The sequence below is a fragment of the Cyprinus carpio genome, chromosome A23 (genome assembly GCF_018340385.1).
Source record: "Cyprinus carpio isolate SPL01 chromosome A23, ASM1834038v1, whole genome shotgun sequence".
Lineage (NCBI taxonomy): Eukaryota > Metazoa > Chordata > Actinopteri > Cypriniformes > Cyprinidae > Cyprinus > Cyprinus carpio.
In genome coordinates this window covers 19253237-19263815 of record NC_056594.1, presented here as the reverse complement: position 1 = coordinate 19263815, position 10579 = coordinate 19253237, and the positions used below count along the sequence as shown (strand labels likewise).

The 10579-nt window shown below is 40.7% G+C and overlaps 1 long non-coding RNA gene across 1 annotated transcript; it reads right to left on the bottom strand.

Annotated features, from left to right (window-relative positions):
• Nucleotides 1-1603: 1603 nt before the first annotated feature.
• On the bottom strand, nucleotides 1604-9539 carry LOC122135201. The gene is made up of 3 exons (XR_006153410.1): nucleotides 9459-9539; nucleotides 1913-1972; nucleotides 1604-1823 (listed from the first exon to the last, which is right to left on the bottom strand). It is a non-coding gene; the product is annotated as an uncharacterized LOC122135201 (long non-coding RNA).
• Between the last annotated feature and the right edge of the window lie 1040 nt (nucleotides 9540-10579).

Sequence of the window (10579 nt, the reverse complement as noted above, 5' to 3'; positions counted from 1 at the left end):
TAAATACCTACGTGTATACATACTGATATATTGCGCTATATATATATATATTAATATTGCCGTCCAAAAACAAAAATGATGATCATCAGGCATTCTTACGTTTCTACAGAACTTTTTTTGACTCAAAATTTTATTCCCATCATCTCATTTGTAATGAAATTAGAAATATTTTCACTAGGGGTCTAGACTTTGGACCCGACTGGTATTAGAATTTAAAAATCATAAATACATTGCTGTATATATACATCCTTTAGCAAAACAGTTATGAGTTCATATGGACAATAATTAACTGGCTTTCAGGTCATAAAGTTTAAAGTTATCAATCTCTGACAACTGTGCTAGTCTTAACGGTTTTAAATTAGTTTCTAGTCTAATAATATGAGAAAATGCGACCGTATATTGAGAAATTTAATTTTATAAAACTGTTTTGTTCGTAATATTTGTTTTGCTCGTAAGGTTCGATAATATGTTTTAATTGCATTCCGTTCACAGATGCTTTAAGTGTGAAGTTTTAAGGTTTGGTGAGAGTGAAGTAATATTAGCAAATGTGGAAAATGAAAAATTCATTGTTTTGTGGTTCTGTAATTCATTTTGCTTTTGCGTGAAAAGTACGAGTAACTTGGAATCTTTAAATAAAGAAACAAATGAGTAATACATTTTCAAACAGACAGTGGTTTAATGATATGAGCTGTGGTACACAGAATTTAAAATGTTTCAGGTTGTTTGTACATTAGTTAGTTTCTTTAAAAAAAGCTGAAACCAGAACTTGCTGATAAATTAAATATTATTTGTCTACTTCAAAATGTCACAATTATTTCAATGTTACTTGCCAACTTTGTAAACATTTGTGAAATTTACTAGCAATTTCTAACTGAAAACTGTTTCTTTAAAAATTATTTCAATGTTACTTTTGTTTTTTTTTCAGTGTGGAATAAATGGGTTAGCTTTAATAGTTAAATATTTAAGCAATTAAACATAAGATATGGGTTTATTTAGAGCCTCCAAAGTAAGAATACTATGTGTATTATTGCATTTAAGAAATAAACTGAATCGCCCAATCATCTTCAAAACACAAAATATTTTTGGAAAACAGAAATGTAGCATTTTTTCTAACAATGTCATAATTTTTACAAAATGACAATAACCATATGCAATTATGCTAATAGTAGAAATGACAGAAAGCAAATTATGTTAATGTAAAAGCCATCAAACTCCTTAAAACAATAACCCAGTGCAGAATATCTGAGATGCTGTTTTAGGTGTGTGTTTGTGTCATGTTTTATCCTTTCTGCACACTTGCCGTAGATAGAGGTGGGCCTCCTCAGCATTATTCTGTCGGGGATTTTGGTTTGTGAGATCTTGATGTGGACTACAGATGAATACGATAACATCGCAATCACCTGCAGAGATAATAAACACCCACGCTTACATGTTAAAAACGTGAAACGTTAGTGTTGTTTTCATCAGCTGTTTGGACTCTCATCTGACGGCACCATTCACTGCAGAGCATCCATTGCTGAGACACTGCATGCAATGCTACAATTGTACACAATCCGAGAGACTGAAAGACGGGGATGGCTAAACCTGGATGAAACTCACCTACATCTTTGTTCTTTTTAAATTCATTTTAGATGTGTAAGTAATGCAAGATGCACTCACAAAACACATGTCAAGCATTTAAGCAGAAGCTTTCAAATCAAGCAGTGTTAAAATGATGACAAACGAGAAATTGGAGAAGTGTTTTCTAAAATAGTATGGCTGTGCAAATTTACCTGAGTAGATCTGCTCATGTCTGCCACAGTTGAATACACAACCCCCTCTTCCTACAGACAAACATGCTACAATCTTTACTATTTTTCCTTATTTGTTCTAACGGGTTTTTATAAATACATGTCCAAAATTTAACACTAACCTTTTTGTGAGGTCTCTTTTTCCCTTTAATATCTGTGACGCTGGAGTAAGTCACGTCATCCTAAAAGACAACAAGTTGTTCACCAGTTGCAACATGCAAAAGCAAACACTGCAGCTACACATGCATCTGCCTTTACGCTATGTTTGAGCTCATGAACTGACAGCTAAATGTGTCAATCTCAACAAGCTAATTTTATGAAGAAAACATTATATGCATGCAGTGGTTGCATGAGTCACAGAAATACACAAACTGGAAAATTTATTTGAGGAAATGAGAGAATTAGTTGTGCAGAGTGCAGTTTTTCAAAACAGAAAGAGCTAAAATTAAAAACAGAGCTGTTTTTCTGATAAAATTTATGCTAATACAAATTACATTACATTTTCTTTTATTTTTGTTTTAATGTTGTGATTGGTGTAAAATATAAGTTTGGTATGGTATTTTTTTTAATGGTTGATTTTTTTGTTGATTTTTTAAAAATATTAATAGAAATATTGTATATGTATTTTATGTTTTTCTTTACGTTTGATCCATCATGTTATTATGGCTCATATAGTTTGATACAGTGAGAACATGAAGCTCGGTTTTATTCAATATTCAAATATGAATTTGCTGCAGATGCTGATATTAATGTGATGAAATTCTGATGCTTGTAATGTGAATCAATGAGATTTTTATAACAGTACAGCAGACACTGACATAAAATGATCTAAATATCAGTCGTCACTCTATTCAGATGTGGCCATTAAATATGCACATTCATAGGAAAAGGATCATGTGTGACCACAGTGTGTTACAAAGGACCAAGGGGAAACAGGGAAACAGTAGGGTACAGTAGGTGTGAGATAATTTGACTTAATAAGGCTGAGAACGGATTAATCATGGTGAGCTGTAGTCTACTGAAGTTTATTGCATGTATTGCGCAAAGGCCAATAAATGTTCATGATTCTGTTATCAATAGTATTAGCACGTTTATCATGACAGTTTTGATCAGCTGAAAATTCATTTTGAAAGTAGTTATCTCAGCGCTTCATTTTTATATATGCGTAGCTATACTTTGTGGATCATCTAAAGTCACAATCTAATACATAGCTTAATGTAGTAAGAACTATGACCAGATAAAGGAACAAAAAGTATTTTTTAACACACTCCCCCTTGGTCTTATGCACAACTTACTAAAAAAAACAGACACCGTCAGTGACGATGTACACGTCTTACGTTAAAGAAAGCAGAAAACGTACCTCTGTTACTTTCATAACTTTGGTTCCCTGAGATTTCTCTGAGGACTGAAGACTTATTCAATCACACAGTGTAAGTGCAGGGCCATTGGTTTGTGCAGTGGTTATAAAAAACAACCAATGGCCCAGCAGCGGTGCTGCACGAGCCTATGGCGGTGAAGCCCACAAGAGCCTGCCAGAATGGGCGGGGCCATCTGGCTATATAAGCGGACATTTTGCTATATGATCTCACGGTCACAATTCGATGAAGTGACAACACCAAGTCGTGCAGCGTCATGGCCACAGCAAGGGACGACTGTACTCATTCACCGAATCTCAGGGAAAACCAAGGTTTATCGAAAGTAACCGCTTGAGATAGTAATCCCTATAGATACTTCACTCGTACTGTGTGCGCCTAGATCGCTTATTGCGGACACCAATAAGCACAATCCCACCGTGCCATGAGAGAGGAACGAGATGATATGAGAGCTGGCTTGAGTGGAAAAGGCTTCAGAAGGGACACCAATTCATACACAGGGTGAGAGCCCTGCAAGAGGTAAGAGGGCTGAACTCATTGAGGTGGAATTCCAACCTCGGGTGGAATGGGCTCTCATTTCTTTGGGACTCTGATGGCCCAGGGAGGAGTAAGCTAGTGTGATAGCATCAACTAACCATCAAGAGATCCTCTGCTTTAGTGGACCGGGGGACCCTTTGGTGCTGGGCCGCCCAAAAGCATATGAAAAGTTTGTTCCGACTGCCATGACTAAGGGCGGAGCGCTCAATGTAAATTCAAATGCCTTAACTGGCAGAGAAGGGTTAAACTCCTGGTCCTCCTCAGAAGGAGGAAGCGCGAGGCAGAGAGAGTAAATCTACGATTCCTGCGGCGCTACGAAAGTGGATAGTAGAGCCACACTGTTAGGGAACATACCCACTCGTCTTGCAACGTGGGAGTCACATAGGGCCAAACATACAGAGAAGAGGGAAGTTGGCTTCGTTTGAGAGAGCCTGCAAGTCACTACTCACTGATAACCGATAGCTTTATTTTTTTTTTTGATTTTTTTAAATTTGTTTTTTTTTTTTTTATTTTTTTTTGTTTTTTTATTTTTTTTTTTTTTTGTTGTTTTTTGTTTTTTGTTTTGTTTTGTTTTTATTTTTTTGTTTTTTTTTGTTTTTTTTTTTTTTTTTTTTTTTTTTTTTTTTTGTTTCTTTTTTTTTTGTTTTTTTTTTTTTGTCTTTTTTTTTGGTTTTTTTTTTTTTTTTAAGTAGAGGTGACATGGAAGGAAGGATGGGGGGGTATTTTGTTATTTTGATTGTGTGCGGCCCGCAGCAGAGACAGTTTAAGCGACAGGCTTATAAGCTCGCCGACTGGAGCTGGCTCAAAGGGCCATGTGGTAGATTCCAATGTAGGGAGGTACCACGAGGGGCGGCGCGCATGTGGAGCCTCCTGGAATTATACGCTCGGGAAACGGCACTAAACACGGTTAGTTCTGCGCACACCAGGTGGACTGGCCGGCTCATTGGCAGCAGTGAAAAAGTGCTATAGCTGCCACATAGGTACTTTTGACGCGGGGAGAAGAAGCCGGAGAAGCCCTTGATCCAAACAAGTCTAGAAGCTAAGGGACAAACGTGATCATGATATGTCACACTATTTATTGGATCGTGTGGCGACCAGGCGCGGAGAAAATTCGAACACTTAAGGGCGAACAGAGGCATCTCGTAGACAGGGAGGCTCTAGCCTGTGATGATAGTATGTCTAGGATACTCTCTGGTGAGATCTACTGATTGAACCGTTGAGAGCCACATAGATTATAAATAGAGATAATTTGACTGTTGTAGAGCCCAAAGACTAGTTAGCATACCTCACTGGTATTAACTGCACCTCTTTTTTACCTACTTGCTATGTAGCCATGTTTTGTAAATGCCACCTTGCTCTGTCTCTTTTCTTTTGCACCCTGCTGTTGTACCCCCATGAACCTTCATTGCATGAGCTAGAGTCTCTGCCCTCCTACCTATAACTTGCACTATAGTCATAACAGTTAGATATGGTATTATACACACCATTCTATATTTATAGTATATACTCTGTTATTTAGGCACTTCTAGTAGAGTACTGACTGCATTTCTTGGCTCCTGTTGTCTTGTACTCTGCAACAGTGACGCACTAAAGTTGAATCTAAATCAATCTCAATACTAATTGCTAGTGCCCAAAAAGCTTCGGGCTTGGGGTTCCAAGATTTTTCTGTTTGCAGTAGAGAAAGGAGGTCCTGCCTCAGGGGAATGGGCACACGGGCTGCTTGTCATCAGGCTGAGACAGCTCCTGAGGATCCACAGAGATGGTTTCTTCCAGAGTGGGGCCACCAGAAGCACTCTTGTGCCTGTGCCTTCCTGACCTCAACTTGACTACCTGGGGGATTCATTGGGCGCGTTGGGGGAAAACGCCATATAGGAGGCAGAGTTGGGCCATTATAGGAGCCAACGCTTTACGTGTGTTACTTGAATAAATACAGTTTGGCATGTGAGAGTTGAGGCCCACCTTGACCAATTTATATATGATATCTAATATATATATAATATATAGATATAGTCTCTATATATATATATAATATTATCTATGAGTATACTCATATCTATATTATATATAATATATATATATATATTGTACCCACACATATGACCTCTGATTCTGACAAGAAAAGTGGTGTCACTTCACAAACTGGCGAAGGTCTCGAGGAGCTCGACATACTTGCCCATCAGTCCGAGGCAGTTGATGTGTAGCTGACGCTTTCGTGCACGTTGAGTCCAGGAGCCGATCAACGGATTGGTCTACCTTCACCACAGAGTACCCAAAGACTGGCTGTTGGATGCCATCTGACAGGACATGACAGTTTCCTTGTCTGTAAAACACCCAATCCCATAGTCACGACCCTGCCTTGGAATCCCCTGTATGTCCTTCCCGGGGGCCATGGGGCCCGATCACGACAGGCTGGGCCTGTTTTTGCCACACTGATGTGGAATGGGCCGTCCATGAGACACCAACGCGAAATGGTGGGGGGGGAATTTAGAGGTTTCAACCAGTACATGAAGGGGTCTCAGTTCTGAGCAGGGCCCAACTGACGTACCGGAGTGCTGCAAGGACCCTAATCGGCCAGAATGAGTGGCACCCCCGTACTATCGCCCTTTGAAAATGTTGAGAAAGTAAGGGGGCTCAGCACATATCTGAGGAAAGCCGCAAGCTGCTGTATAAGGCCAGTGCACACGGTCTGGTTGCGACTATCAACCTCATCAGTGTGGTGACTGAGTCGAAAAACGTGCTCCCCAGGAACACGAAGTCTGCTGGCTCGGGGGTGACACAGAGAGCTCCTTGCGCAAACTTTGATGCTGAGTTCCGCATGGCGCGTTTTAGAGGAGGAGGGACCTGTGGGCTATTAGCTTCGGCCTCAGGACTGTGCAAAAACAGGACCAGTCGCGAGGTTAGTTCAGGATACGAATTCCCATCTTTCTCAGAGGGGTAGCAGAGGGGGACGCATGTACATGCAACTTCATAAAACGTAGTGGGGTGAAGCCAGAAAACAGCCCGAAGGAGCAGCGAATTGTTGTATTTATAAGACCACTCCCATCAAATGGGCGAAATCGTCAAGAATTGTCTGTGATGATGAGGCTATATGGATGTGAAAGTAAGCATCCATTTAGAAGGACCAAGTCGGGTGAAAAGAACCAGTAACCTGGGCGGATTTGCGATGGGTAGTCATTCGTGAACGGCCGTTTCAGGAGGGCGCGGTTCAGGCAGTTCTGAAATCGAGGCATGGGCCACAGGCCACCATCCTTTTAGCGGCAAGCACGAGGAGGGTACCAAAAAAAAAAGACGGCTGTAAAAGCCTGATTTGCTCTGAGCTGGTGGAACAGTTTCTACGGCTCGTTTACCAGCAAATTCTTTACCACGGCTCGCAGAACGCACGTTCCTGCTGTGCACTGAGGTGGTTATGGTCCAGATGCATCTAGACTCTGAAAGACTGTCCAGTGATGAATAATCACTCAGTGAACAGTATTCTCCTTTGAAAAAACGCGGCCTAAAATGAGTCCAAAGCACTCGTTTGCAAGTTAGGGACAATGACAGATCCGTACGTGTACACCCATGTTCTAGGCCAAGCGTCGCACAAGCGCTATGAAAATATTGGGGGGCTAACACAGCGGCACGTGAAAAATGACTCAAGCCTGGTCACTCAACCCCCCGATTTTACCATGTCATCTTTCTCCGAGAGATGAGCTTGAGGAGCAAGCGAAGAACATGAGAGGCAGAGGAGAGCAGGGGCCCAGGCGCACAGCGGATAATCCTTAGTTTAAACACCTGGTAGATCTAAGGCACTGTGTGCCTAGCTGAAACACGCGGGCTATGCTGGCGGAGAAAAGCACCAAGCCTGATCACTCAAACCCCGCGATTTTACTTCTTTCTCCAAGGTGACTGGGAGAAGAGAAACGTGAGAGCGGGGGAGGCGGATACTCCGCCCAACGCAGTAGTATATGATCCATTCAGAAGGAAATAATCTGAGAATTCCTATGGCCGAAATGCCCGTCTTATATAGCCAGATGGCCCCACCCATTCTGGTAGCTTGGGTGGGCTTCACTGCCATAGGCCCACGAACCAATGGGCGGCTGGTGGCCTAAGGTGAGCAGAATTGGACTTGTAAAAACCAGAAGGTTGCAGTTTCGAAGTCTCGAGTGCTAGGCGGGCAGTTAGGTAGGTGGGAGGGAGTGAATGTAAACAATACCAGATGCTGAAGTGAAACCCCCCAGTTGCTACCAGGGTGCTGACCGGAGTATAGATGTACCCACTGCTCCGGGTGTGTGTTCAACGGTTAGCATGTTTCATTCTCATTGCTCTCGTGTGTGACTCTGTTGGATGGGTTAAAAGCAGAGAAACCAATTCCGAGTATGGGTTCGACCATACTTGGAAAACTGTACGACTTTCACTTTTACTTCACTGTGTTCATGTGCTGTGTAGTGTACACTGTCGCGATTGAAACGTCTTGCAGTGATTCAGGTTTTTCGCTATAAGTCGTCTAGCGACGCACGCTACAAGCTGAAGTTTCAATAGGGAACATGATGCGTATGAAGATATTATTTTGTGAGTAATTGATTTGCTATCTAGAAATGACACAATGTTTAGGAAGCTTTAGGCTTTGCTTTATATTAAAAAGTACACACAAAGCTTATTGCTATTATTGGGGCGCTGGCACCTAAAAAATAATAAATGCAGCTCAACGATGTGAAACTGTGAATTTTCAAGCATACGTCTCTGCAAGAGTACCATGACACATGATATTAGTTTCTGACTAAGAAATCCATCATATATTCAAATTAGATGCCCCCCCCCCCCAGCCACTGGACATTTTTCACCCGGTGTTCCCAATCCAGGCACTATTTACACTGCCTCATCATAACTTAAGATGCTAATGTCTCTCTAAATATTCGTAACTTTAATCTCATAACTTGCTACAAATTAATTATTGTATATTTTTGAGGCTTATTAACTCACAATATTAGACATTTATTCTAGCCAATTTACATTTTCTCAAAAGTATTATCTTTTTTCTATTTTCAACATGGTGCGGTAAAGAGGCCAGCTTGTAAAATACTGCTAAGCCTTTATTGCTCAAAATAGTATGACTTTTTAATTCTCGAGTTCCCTTGAATCTCAATGAACCAATGCGTCTACACCTTTATTACTAGTAATTTTTTTTTATTATCAATAATATGTATAACTGTAATCTTCCTAATCTTATTTTTGATTATATATTTTAATTATTTTAGTTACTTTATTAATCATTATTTTTTATTTACGTGGCACTCAAAACACCATTGAGTATGTAGTGCTGGGTGTTTAACTGCAGGATGTTTAATGGCCTGTTAGAGAGCTCTGTGTCCACGCAGGGCGGGAAAAAAAACAAGCATTCTTAATGGCCAAATCTGTATCTCCAAAAATGCTGATTTGTAAATATAGTGAGTGAGGAAGTCAAATGATTGATGGGATGAAATCAAGTGAATAGTGAGCTGACTCCGCCAGTACGTGTAGTGATTCATCTGGGAAATCATTACCTGCAGTTAAGTCTGACGTTTAGACTGCTATGTAAAATCACTCAAGATCTGACACAAGAAGCTTGAGCTGAAGGCTTAGAGTTGTAAGTACACGTTACACTAATAAGAGCTTTGACTGGATAAAACACTCTAAACTATCGCTCAGAGACAGAAGACACAAGGAGATTGTGTGTGACAGCAGAGATTCGATCACTTAGGCCTTAGAAATATTATACAGTGGCTTCTTAGGTTTCAAGTACCTGTTGCTGTTTTTCTGCTGGTTTTCTTCCTTTAATCTGCATCACGGTGGAGTATGTCACTTAAATCCTACAAACTACAAAACGCATTTTATTTGTATTTCATTTATGAATAGTGTACGTTATAATTCTGAATCATCTGAACTGCTCACACTATTTCATTGATGCTCTGGATGTCCTGGCTTCCTCTGCTTCCTTTTTTAGCTGTCAATAGTATAATGAGTTTGCAGTTAAATAACCAAGCTGGCGTAGCTTTGGCTGTTCTTCTATGTTTTAGTCGCAATGCACAGATTCACGATTGGGTGGGTTGTTGTGATGATTCGTAACCTCTTTGCAAAATCTGCAGAAGATGCATCCAGCCGCCAGCAGAAGCATCAGACAGAGCAGAAGACCAGAATATCAGATGTATTGATAATCGAGAGCATTATAAACAGCAGGATCTGAGAACACACCACACACAAAAAAGTTCACACCATTTCTTGGTTAGTTCACAGGAACGCAGATGTTATTTAGTGTATACAATGTAACCACTGTCACATAACGTATCACTGAAATCATTTTCGTCTCATCTGAAACTATCTGAGGGGTTTGTACCTGTAAGGGAGAGTTACGTTTCTGGATTGTTTGCGTGAATGAACACATAACAGTCCTACGTCAGTCGCGGTCAGGTTTGCGATCAGTAAGAAGAGAGTATGAGGAGAATCTCTGATCGTATGGAATCGGCCGGTGATATCCTCAGTGTCGGAAAACGCATATCATTCACAGCTGCTCGTTCCATTCAAAGTGCTCTGGGCTGGTTTGGGGATCTTCACAGGAACATGGAAGAATCACGGATTCTCCTGCAGATGAGCTCTTGGTGATGTGATGTTCAGATAAAACACAGCCTGCAGGACAGAGAGACTCAAGAAACACTGACAAAAAACATACTTAGATTAGCAGGCAAACTGAATCATTGAGTTTGATTCAAGCACAACAGTTTCACCTTTAACGATGAGTCTGGTGTCAGCGGATGTTTTGTGGTTAACTGTGCATCTGTAAGTGCCCTGGTCGTCTTCAGTCAGATTGGAGATCAACAGAGACAGATTTGATGGAGTGGTCTTGTGAAGCGTGTGGACTCTGTCTTT